The sequence below is a fragment of the Nannospalax galili genome, unplaced genomic scaffold (genome assembly GCF_000622305.1).
Source record: "Nannospalax galili isolate Female #2095 unplaced genomic scaffold, S.galili_v1.0 scaffold139, whole genome shotgun sequence".
In the NCBI taxonomy this organism is placed as follows: Eukaryota; Metazoa; Chordata; class Mammalia; order Rodentia; family Spalacidae; genus Nannospalax; species Nannospalax galili.
The window spans coordinates 3,290,212-3,302,512 of NW_008345884.1; the positions used below are offsets into that span (position 1 = coordinate 3,290,212).

General features: G+C 43.7%; 1 protein-coding gene across 1 annotated transcript in view; it reads right to left on the bottom strand.

The window, feature by feature from the left end:
• Positions 1–1,276, bottom strand: part of Lifr (LIF receptor subunit alpha) — a 113,989-nt gene extending 112,713 nt beyond the window's left edge. The window contains exon 1 of the mRNA XM_008842086.3: positions 1,194–1,276. The gene's annotated coding sequence lies outside the window, so the exon portion shown is untranslated. The remainder of the gene's footprint in view (positions 1–1,193) is intronic.
• Positions 1,277–12,301: the final 11,025 nt, after the last annotated feature.

Sequence of the window (12,301 nt, forward strand, 5' to 3'; positions counted from 1 at the left end):
TAAACAGAAATATTTATCAAGAGAACGCTGTACTATGGAAAGGGAAGCAAGAGTTGGAATACACTTGATTGTTTCATGTAAAGATGCTGAATTGGTTTGAATCTTAGCATCAAGGCCTTGGCTAGTTGCTCTAAGTCTGTGCAAAATTTAAAAAGGGATGTTTCTCTGGGCAGGGGCATCCCTATGGTTTGGGTTGTTAGATGTTTTTTGGGAAAAAAAAAATTTCTCTTCCTCAAAATAATGAAGACAGTAGGGAGATCAAGTGGTTGCCAGGGCCTGGGGAGGAGAGAAGAGGGAGGATGGGATGACTAAGTGGAACACACACCTGAGATCCCCAAGATAGGAAATTATTACATGTGAATTAGAAATGGTACACACAAATCACCATATGTTTCTCTAGACCCACAGAAGGTACAATACAGAGTGAACCTGAATGTGTACTATGGTCATTAATTTGAATAATCTATTATTAGTACTCATCAATTGCAATGACTGTATCACACTAATGTAATCTGTAGATGACCTAGGAGTGGGGTAAAAGGGCAGACAGAGACATATGGGCCTTTCTGTGCTTTCTGCTCATATTTCTTTTTGTAAGCCTAAAACTGTTCTAAGAACCAAAGTCTACTAGTGACAAATGAAAATGAAATCGGCTTAACTCTTTCCCATCAAAGATTTTCAGGTTCTCAAAGTTTGCACTTTTACGTAAACACTACTATGACAATAAAATGCAGTAATCCAGCCTTAACTGATAACCAAATGCAATCACATGTCTATATAAATATTTGTCATATGAAAAAGCAAAATAGTGTACCTTTCTCCAGGTGTTCAAAGCATAAGGTCACTCATTCATCCTGGTGAGCAGAGCATTTGCCCCCTGCACAACTGTACACAGAGGCCCAGCTGGAATCCTACCCATTATTACTGTGGGTCTCCACCCCAAAGCTGTTGCTAGTGCAACTGGAGGCAAAGGAGGATCATCTCTGTGGGGAACTAAAGAATGACTAGAGAAGGCACCTGGTTGAGAACATGTAGACCAGGAGGAATACTGTGCTATGGGACAAGGAAAGAAGAACTCTGGTCAGAACCTTACGGATGCTCCTAACTGGCACAAAAGTCTAGATGGAAGGAAGCCACAAGGGACAGAATCACAAAACCAGGAAAAGAAGAAGCAAAGCCCAGCCACACCATACCTAGAAGGTCTGGTCTGCGAGGCTGAGCTCCTGAGCTGGGATCTGGAGTTGCTGGTGGTCTTGTCAAGCCTGCATCTGTGCAGCCAAGAGCAGGGATCCTTTGGAGCAGGCAGATTTGGGGAGAGGACTTGGACTGGAGCAGGAGCACTCGGGGAGGCTGTATATATGGCACAGTCATGGGCCTGGAGGGAAAAAGGAGAAGGGAAACGCATCCCAGCAATGACTGGAATGCATCAGCTATGCAAAACAAAACTCCTGGGAAAACCAAGCTGGGTCTTGGATTGTGGTTCAAGGAACTAGCCATCGGATAAAGAGCTTTGGCCTCCAGGCTTTTGGCTCTAGCCCAACCCAGGTTAGGAGTTAGCACTGTGCTTCAGATGTCATTGTAAAAGAAACAGCTGGGGCCAGCCTAGCCTTCTAGTATTAGAATAGTCCTGAAAAGAGCCACCTGCCACAATAGGTAATCTTAGCAGCCTGCTTCACAGAACAAATGGGAAGGGAGCTGAAGTGTGATACAGGCTCCCTCTCAGTCATGCAGTCATGCTAGGGAGTCTCTCCAGAAGAGCACTGAAGCAACGTGGAAAATTTCTACCACTCCTTTCAATAGGTCAGTGCTTCCCTAGCTTGTTATTTGACCATCTGTCTCTGAGTCACCTTTGGGTTCTTCTTGTTTTCCACTCAGACTGCTGAGGTCCACCTCAGACCAAGTGACTTTATATCTTCAGGGTGGGGCCTTGGAGTCTGAGGACTATGGAAGCAGATCAGCTGTTTGCAGAGTATGTTCTCTGTGCTTAGGGGGCATCAGAATCACCTGGAGGATTTATTGCACATGATTTACTGTGCCTTGATTGTCTGAAAAGGGTGAAGATATTCTGAAGAGATATTTGTGTCTTTCATTTTGGTTATCAGACTATTGAAACAATGGACCCCAAGAAATTGGAAATCCCCTGGGAATCTCATGCAGGGAGAAAAGAAGCCTAAAGCCTGGGCCAGCCAAAGGGGAATCTTTTTCCCAGAAAGAGATTTACGAATTGTTAGAACACCTTACAGAAGTGGCAATGATGGGTCAATGGTGGGCTGGACCATACCTTGACTGGGACTGCTTAGATATGCATAACCCTGGCCCTCTACTCCAGAATTTCCAATTCAGCATTTAGAGCAGGGCCTGAGGATTCTTCTTTTTAAGAGGCCTTTTAGTTGAGCCAGGTACCACACTTCCCAGAACTACTTGATATAGAATACTTCTCATTACCTGGCAATGTCTTGAATGCTCCCCAAGGTCTAAAGTCCTACTTCTTGATCATGCGCATCACTGAGTTGGCTTCAACCTCCTGCTACTCAAATGACTAACAACTGTGACCTCTGTCTCACCTTGTTAAATAACTTGTCATTTTAAATGGATGACACCCAAGGGGATTTCACCTGGCCAGCACAAATCTTGTATATTGTTCTGGTTCCAAATGTTTATATTATATCGGTCCTGTCCCCTCTCATGTTTGGCAGAGAGAGCAACCTGCCATGTGACTTTGAGCTGAAAAAAAACTAAAGCCAGTCCCTTCCTTTCTTTGCCCTAAGAGATAGCGTGCAAAAAATTGCTTATGAAGAAAGAGGAACCAGTGAATATTCTGAAATTTAGAAAGTGTTATTTTGGGGAGGCTTTCTGGGACAGGATGTCCCCACATCAGCTGGAGGAAGCCAAGCTTTTGATAAACACTATTTTGCCCTGCACAGATCAAAAGCAGCCATTTATTCAAGGAAAGGATGGAAGCATTTGATGAGGCCCTTCTGCAGAGACCCTGTAAACAGGATAAACCCTATCAGTGAAAGCTTAGCCCACAGCCAGGCCAGATCCCCAGGAACAATGGAGCAACCAGAACTGTGGGTGGTGAGGAAAGAGGCTCAGTTCTGACAAGATTGTTCTGCCAAGAGAATGGCCGTAAACAGGATTAGTCCTAATGAGATTATCAACTAAGGACCAGGGGGCTCGGGATGGAGACTTCAGTGTTACATAAAGAAAAGATGCAGAAGTAGCTTGTAGGGCAGGAGGATTACAAAGCAAGGAGCAAGGCTTTTCCTGCCTAGCTTCCTTCAAGCCCTGAGTAGCATCTAACCTCAGATGAAAAAGGTGTCACAAGCACTGCTTGATAGAAGTAGGAGAATCGGGCTAAATCATCCCATCAAGGCTGCTGCAAAGCCAGGAGATATTTTGTTACAACAGGGTGAGATGGAGTTGCTGGCATCTAAGGGCAAACAACACTAACCCTTTGATAGCCTGCCATGCCCAGGCCAGTCTTGTCCAGACTTCTCCAATCTTCACACAGAGGGATTAAGAAGGATTCCAGCTAGAAAGTGGTATATGACCAGCTGGTTATCAAGCACAGCAACAGTGAGTGGGTGGGAGCCGGCTAGCAACCCTTGGAGCTCATTCTGAAGGGATGTCACCATGTCCCAACTCTCCAGAAGGTAAAAATTGGTTCTTACATTCAGATGAAGGGAGTGAAGAATGCTTCTTTACATTATGTGTTAACTACAACTATACAGAAATGAACCATGTGATTGGCAGCCTTGTGAACTTGACACAACCTAGAATCACCTGGGAAAGCATCTCAATGATGGGTTGTCTACACTGGGTCGGCCTGTGGGCAAGTCCATGAGGGACCGTCTTAATTAAGTCACTTGATGTGAAAAGACCCAGAAAACTGTAGGCAGCACTGTTCCTGGAATGTAGGCGAGAAATTGAGCTGAGCACAAGCAAGAAAGCAAGAGAATGTGGGTATTCACTCCTCTCTGCTTTCGACTGTGGATGCGAGGTGACTAGCTGAGTCCCTCCCTTGGTTCCCTTGCTATCATGGACTGTATCCTGGAATAAAAAAACTGAAGTAAATCCCTTTCTCCCCTAAGTTGTTTTTTGTCAGGCTATTTTATCAACAGATAGGAAACTAGGACAGATAGACAGCATTTTTGCGGTATTGAAATTTCATGGAGAGGCTGGAAATACAGCTCAGTGGTAGAGTGCTGCTGGTCCACCATGTATGAGGTCTAAGATTTGATCCCATCATTGACAAAACAAACTAGCAACAAAATAAAATACAAACCTCAGGGAGTGCAGAATGGTTAGGAAGTCTCCTAAGGTGACTGAACGGAAAGGCAAAGTCATAGTGGTGGCCCTTGGCAAGCATTAAGATTAGCCTCTAACTGCTCCAGCTGTCCTCAGCTGACATGGTGAGGTCTTTGGGGAAGATCAGACTGGGATAGTGACCACAGGGCCCTGACTGGCTTTTTACCATCTCAGATAAAATATAAACACCCTGGTACTATAAAACATACTTCGGATGTGGCCCCTGTCCGGCCCCTCCTGCTGCTCTCAGTGTCAGGCACAGTGAACTTGTGGTGTCCCACCCACCCTCACCTGAGACTTTCTCCTGACACTGGCCAGTCAACACTGCTTCTCTTCAGCTTCTCTGGAAGTGCCCTTGGCCAACTCCTTCAGCCCTGGCTGCTTGGCCCCCTGTGGGCCACCTTGGAGCATCATGTGGCTTACTCCTAGTACACAAGACTACCACTCTGCTGGAGGAAGTAACTCACTAGCACCTGCAGGGCTCTTAAGCAGGTATTTATTCCTAACAACTAGCACACGTTAGTACCTAAACAAGTATGTGCCAAAAGCTTGGGAGAATTTGCATTCCTAGTCACATCTATCCCCAACCTTTCTAAGAGGTTATTGATCCTCCCTGCCATATGCAAAAGTGTATGAATTCTTCAGAGGAGGAAAAATAGGATGATCTCCTTTTGTGCCCCCTCCTGGGTTCTGAAGCTCACCTTGACCTATGACCAGATGAGAAGGAATGCTCGGGCATCCCCCAGGAGCTGAAATTCCAGGAGAGTATAATTTTCAAATCTATCATGGACAAAACAAAGAGCAATGGTGGCAAATGTGCCAGGGTAAGGGTTTGGGACAAAACCAAAGGTAGTGCCCAGGTCTCCAGGAAACAGCACTTGTGATGAGGTAGCCCCCATTTCACCAACCTCATTGCTGTAGCACTGTAAACCAAAGGCCACCAGCTCAGCTGAAGAATCCACAGGGCTAAAAGCTGTTGAGCTGCAAATCCTTGGTGTGCTATCTGGAGGTGGGAGGAGGTCTAGCCTCAGGGCACAGTTCAGGAACCACCATTAGTATGTAGAGCCATGTAACAGGTAGTCTTCTAAGCTGAGATGAAATTAGGGACAAAAGCGTGCCGTGACAATAGGCTGAGGAAGGGGTGAACAATTCCACAATGCCTTGTATTTTTGGTTAACTTTTTATATGTAGCTTTACTCTGAAAGATTGTACATACCTTAGTTCTAAAGACAACTTAAGAACCATATATATATATATATATATATATGGTGTTTGGTTTAAGTCTAGGAAATGCTTAACAGTCAAAGTCTTCATCAAATTTCTGGAAAGAGATTTTCTCCTGCTTTTAGTTCTTTCCTTGTAACTGTAAGATTTCTTCAGTCATCGTGTCTATTTAGCTAGCTTCCCAAGATTTCCACACTCCTACATTTACAGGGCCTGTTCAAGCATCTTCTGACATTTCAGTGACATCTTTAATGTTGGGAACTGCCCTTTGATCTACACGTCCATCTTCTGTTCCTTGTGAGTGGCTGCATCTCTTGGTTCTTTTGCAGTCTTCTTGATGATGTTCAGGCTCCTTGCTGGCTCGTGTTCCTCTTTCAGTCTCTTGCACATAGATTTTTGCCCAAATTTCTCTTCATCCTATTCTTCTCCTTTTGTAAACTCTACGTTGACCATCTCATCTGTGGTCCCAGCTATGGCTTCTATGAAGTTAATAACAAATCTAAGACTTAAGTCCCGAAGCCCTTCCTGACCTTTTGGAGCTGGTCCTTTGAAACTGAAGAAGGAACATATGCCAGGCCAATCTTGGAAAAAGTAGCCAAGGACCTTGGGTTGATGTAGGAAGTCAACGTCAGTTGGTACATAGAGGAGGGGAAGCCTAGGGACCCAGGGGAGTAAATGGACTCAAAAGAGAGTTATGGGATTGTGCTCCTCCTCGTCCCAATTTGTGTTCGAAAACCTTATCACTTAATGTGATATTAGGAAGTGGGGTCTTTAGAGGTTGCTAGGATCGGATGCTGCCATGAAGGGGAGTCCCACGATGAGTCCCAAGAGTGCTTGTTTCCTCTGTCTGCCATGTGATGACCCTGAAGACCACTGCCTATGAGTCCTCATAAGTAGTCTGCTTGTCTGCCAGTGCCTTGATCTTGAACCTCCAGCCTCTAAAACTAGAAGTAATAAAATCCTGTTTAAGCTACCCAGTCCATGTAGCTTGTTTGTTTGTTACTTGGCAAGGGAGCTACTATTGAGCTCTATACCCAGTCCCTGTTGCTTTTTGTTCTCACTGCCTGAGTTAAGAAGGGGACCTAATCAAGCAGGACACAGTTGTGAAGGACTAGAGCCAGACAGTGAAGGAGAGGGGCCAAGTGCTGGAAGATCTGCTGGCAGCTCAGGATCTCTGTCTGGATTCTGGGTCTGACAGTGGCACAGCCTTTCCCTGAGTCAGTGTACTCCTTACGGAATCGGAAATGATAGCAGATGTGCCAATTTCCAGACTCTGCTTCCACGAGGCTTTGCCAGATCCTTCCAGGGTACCTCTGGGCTCCGTTGATATTTGCTTCCCATGGTTCTACACTGGATGCTCTTTGCACTTCATGGGTGATGTCGTCCACTCCCTGGGCTCCAGATGCTACTTTCAGACTGATGGCTCCTGTTTCACTAAATTTTCCCCTTCCTGCTGGGAGACCCGTGCCTGCACCCTCTAAGGACCTTACTCCATGACTCAATGTCTTCCCAATTTCCATGGCCAACTACAACTTAAACACAACACTTGATACACAACTCTTCACAATTCTCCAGTTGTCCCCTTGGTTTAAGTTGTTGTCCCCTGGGTTGATATTTCTTTCCTAACACTGTCTGAGGTTTCAGCTATACTCAGTGACTACTCCTGCACAGACCAGCTGCTCCATAACCATGCCTTTGCATCTGCACTCCACACCCTTCCTGTTCCTTCAACAAGACCCACAGGATCTTCAGAATAAGTCCTTGATGCTCTTATGTTCCTCTTTTTCCAGTGTACCCCCATATATGCCCATTCCTGTTACTCTTCTGTGTTTCAGACGTACCAAGCTCAAAGTGGGCCCTCTGCCAATGAGTGTACTGAGCACAAATACTTCCATTTCATTTATGGCTACAGAGGAGCACCTGCAAGAGCCCAGTGACAGTTCTGTGTGATGAGACTCTGTGGAGCCTTTCTGTAGCTTCTAAGGCTGATTGTTCACTGCTTCTTCCCAGACAACAGAGAATGAACTAGTTCCTATCTAATGTGGAGACCCATGGACTGGCAGCAGGGGCAGGAAGCATCTCTGGCTTGTTTACTCAGCACCCCCGCAGGGAGTCCACTGTTTTATAGATGCTGGGCTATATTTCTAGTCTTACTGAGGCAGATCGTACACAGGGAGTCACCGTCCTCAAAGCATGGACTGGTATCCTGGCTTCACTCTTCTGTGGTTTTGTGATTCTGGGCAAATTATTTGACCTCTCATCTCTAAAATGGGGATGACTACCATAGTACCCATCTCCTATGATTCTTATGAGTGCTAAGTGAATCATTATTTTTGTAGGATTTAAAAGAGTGCTGGTATGTGGCAAGTGTTTATAAGTATTTATGAAATCAGTCAACCCAATTAGTGTCTGTGTTGGGGCAGAGCCAAGATTGAAGACAGATAGTGGCAGAGAGTGCAAGCTGTCTGTATTGTTTTTAAAGTTTTACTAGAAAAATAGAAAATGTATAGCAAAATAAAAATTAGTTACCCCAAACAATAATGACATTATCTCTCTTTTTTTACAACTCTTTCTTCTTCGATTTATTTATTTTTATGGGGCTTTTGGCTACTCTAACATTCCCCCTCTGAAGAGGTAACCCTAAAATCTTTTAAGGATTAGATACAAGCTCCCAAATACTTTCAACATTTTTTTGCCTTTGGAACAGAGTATGTTGCTAAGAGGCCCAAGGACATTTTGACTTTTAGCCAAGAAACTGGCTACTTTTCTTTGGGGTCTTTTTACACTAACTGCCTAGCCAGTTCCTACCTCCTATTCTTATCACACCATCCTCTGAAGAGGTGACCCAAATTATCGATAGGGGATCGGGAGGCAGACAGCTCTGGCTTCTTCCATGCTGTACAGAGACATAGGGTGAGGCAACTGGAGTACCCCTTCAGTAGGTCTATCTAAAAGACTCCCCAATTGCATAACTCTTATCTGTAAGGGGAAAAGAAAGTCCTTGAATCATGAATAGGAGATGTGAAGGAGAAGTAAAGGCAAGAGTAATTAACATTACAAGTTCTAGACAGGGAACCAGAAAAAGTCAGAACAGGGCAATTTTCAAATGTTCATATGAGAATCCATTGGAATTTCTTGACTATTACTTCCAAAAGCATCCCTCTATTGGGGTCCTCCTCATTTTTCTTTTGTCTGCCAAGGCTGGACTATAGAGCAATGGATTTAGGATTTGCTTTTAGGTATTTTGATGACTGCTGGAGTGGTTAGAATCAGTGTCAGTCCCGTCTCAAAGGCTTCTAGATAGGGGGAGAAAACAAATTTATCCATCATTTTAGAACAATAGCTGGTTGTCTCCCTTAGCTACAGGTGGGCACTACAGTATTGCAGACCAAGATTTGAAGTCTTACATCTGAGTAGCATTGTCTGGGAAGTGTAATCCCTTGAAGTCATAAAGAAATATACTGATGACTTTACTCTTTGGTTATACTTTCCTTTTGGGTGTTTAAGACAATACAATTGGTCCAAATAAATCAATTTATTTTTACATTTAAGGAATAATGACATTATCTCACTCAGCATATCCAACAGATCTGTAGTGCTCCTATCTACTGTTTAAAAATAGTAATAAATGCTGTCATTTATTGTATTATTTTTATTTTTAAAAACTAACTTTTTGAATTAGGATAGAAGTAGTGGGTTCCATTGTGGCATCATCACACATGTCATTGTGTTTTGCTCTTACTTCTTCTTCTCTCACACTGCCCTCTTTTGTGTTCCCACCAGCTGGTTCCCTTTCTTCCCCCATTTAGTTCCAACTTCTGCTTTCTTAATATATGTATTGCACTAATGTTTCTATTTCCCACCTCCCTTAAGGCCTCCTCCTCCACTCTCATGAATCCTTTCTAGTTTATTTAACTTTTATCCAAAGTATTTTAAGTTCAACCTACACACACAGACACACACACACACTTTTAAATCTAGGTCTCACCTATTAAGAGAGAATATGGTATTTGTCTTCCTGAGGCCAGCTTATTTTATTTAACATAACGATTTTCAGCTGCATCCAGTTTCCTGGAAATTTCATAATTTCATTTTTCTTTATGATGGTATAAAATTCCACTGTATATATGTAGCACATTCTCTTTATCCATTCATCTGTTGATGGACATGCAGGCTGGTTACATTTCTTAGTTGCTGTGGCTAGTGCAGCAATACACATGGATGTGCAAGTATCTCTGTGATACACTTAGAGATACAGGAGTGTACAGGAGTAGAAAAGGTGGATTTTGTGGTAGTTCTATTTCTAGTGTTTCTGAGGAACCTCCATACTGATTTCCATAGTGGCTACACCAGGTTATATTTCCACCATCAATGAATAGAGATTCTGTTTCCCCTCATCCTGGCCAGCATTGGTTGCTCTTTGTTTTCTGGATGGTAGCCATCCTGACTGAGTGAATCCCAGTAAACATTACCACTTCTGTTATCTGCTTCTATTCTATCAATAAACTTCATAGTACATTTTTGTCCTAGTTTGTTTCTTCATTGCTGTGACAAAACACTCTGACCAATACCAACTTGGGAAGGAAAGGGTTTATTTGCCTTACATCTATCTCCCAGGTCACAGTAGCATCAGGGAGCCCAAGGTAGAACTCAGGGCAGGAACCTGGAGGCAGGAGCTGGAGCACAGGCCATGGAGGAACTCTGCTTACTGGCTTGCTCCCCTGGCCCTGCTCAGCTTGCTCTCTTATCCAACACAGGCCCAGCTGCCCAGGTGTGACACTACCCACAGCGGGCTGGGCCCTCCTACATCACTCAACAATCAAGAAAATGCCCCACAGACATGGCCACAGGCCAGTCCAATGGAAATAATTCCCCAATTGAGGCTCCCTCAAGCCAGGTGTGTCAAGTTGACAGTAATGCTATCCAGCACAATGTTATTTCCATACGTTTCAGAGAAAAATGGGTTCTTGGGTTAGCAGGCTCAGTGCTGTATAGCTGCACTTGTGGTCTGGAGCCAGGCTCCAGATTCGGGTCTGCCCCACTGTCACGTCCAATCCCTCCCCATCAAAGGATATGCTCGCTCACAGGGCAAGTGTGACTTAGAAGCAACTAAGTATGTCCCCATGACTTAGTGGTCTGGAAGTGGTTCGTGTACCATGTTACACAATTCATATCACTTCCAACCTGTATGTGCAGAATCCACATGTGTCCTTAGAAATGTGAAATTAACACGTGATGCTGTTTCACTGCAGTCAACAGCAAGTCTCAATCCTCTTTGCTGTCTCTACACAGTCTCATTTCCAAAAATGTTAGCTGATATTTAAAAGCTGTTTGTGCATGTGCAAACATGTTCTTAAAACTAATACATAGACATTTTATCATGTTTTCCATACTTTCAGATTCTCTTCTTTATAATTTAAATTTATGCAAGCTATTTTAAATTCAAATGTTCTTTCTTTGAATCATCTTGCACATATTGGGATGTTGGGTGGTAGGATGTCTAGTGATATGCTTCCAGATACGGTCCCAGCTTGTATAGCAGAGCCCCTGTCCTCATGGCCTCCTCTAAGTAGGGGATCCACGGCATTCTCTGTGAGTCTGCACCTCCAGGATAAGAGCCAGGCCCAGAGCCAGACCTGTGGCTGAAGTTGCTGTTGTCTTTTTCACCTAGCAGGATTTCCTCTTGAAACAAGGGCAGTTATACATATCACATACATATATATCACGAACTATTTTTTACAAGCTTCCACTCACATCCTTTTAATTTTCTTTCTGTTATTCTTCCTGTGTCTCTGTGTCTCTGTCTCTTTCTGTCTCTCTGTCTCTGTCTCTGTCTCTGTCTCTCTCTCTCTCTCTCTCTCTCTCTCTCTCACACACACACACACACACATACACACATTCTCACTGTCTGTCCCTGACCCTATGAAACATTCCTGTACATTCTTGCTTCTACTGGGACAAAGACTTTATTTGAGGACAGTGAGTTAGCACCTACAGTGGGCTCATCTTGACTATTGAATGTTTCAATAGGAGGCTCTACAGGTGACTTACTTCCTCCTGTTCATTTGACAGACAAAAGAAACAACAGCCAAAAAGGATCAGTAACTTTCCTTGAACTTCACTGCCTGCCAGAACTAGAAACAACATTGTCTGAAGACAGCTAAGGTCAAGCACACAGGGTTACATGTAGGAGTTTAGATAACAGTGAACTGGGAATCCAGTTAGAGGTGACTATGTGGATAGCTATACTATTTTTCAGTCCACCTCAAAATATAGGCTTGTGCATAAATCATATCCTCAAAGGATGCTTCTTTCAGAAATAATTTATGCATTTGTAAATGTTCTAAAATACATAAAAATGAGAGGATATTTTCATAGTGATAGAAATTTCATTGCCCATCTCCCCATTATCTGGATGAGGAAAAGGAGGCGGGGTGGGGAAAGCTGCTCACCACAGAATTATGTCTGCTGGGGCTCCTGCCGTGTCACTCTGTTGAGTTTCTATTCAGTATCATTACTGAGGTCTCATTGTTAAGAACATGTTCTTTTGGTTTCCTGCTTATCGCTAAGCTGAAGAAAATGAGAGTGTTTTTCTTTCTGTTTGCTTTTCCAATCCTCAGCTTCCATGACCTTAAAAAAAAGTACACAAGACCTGAGCTGATCTAAAAGCAGCCTGTCTGCAACCTGATAGACCTGGAACACTACCAGCTAGACAGAGGTGTAGGGTTCTCTGAACACCTTTCAACAATTTTCCAATTGGCAACTG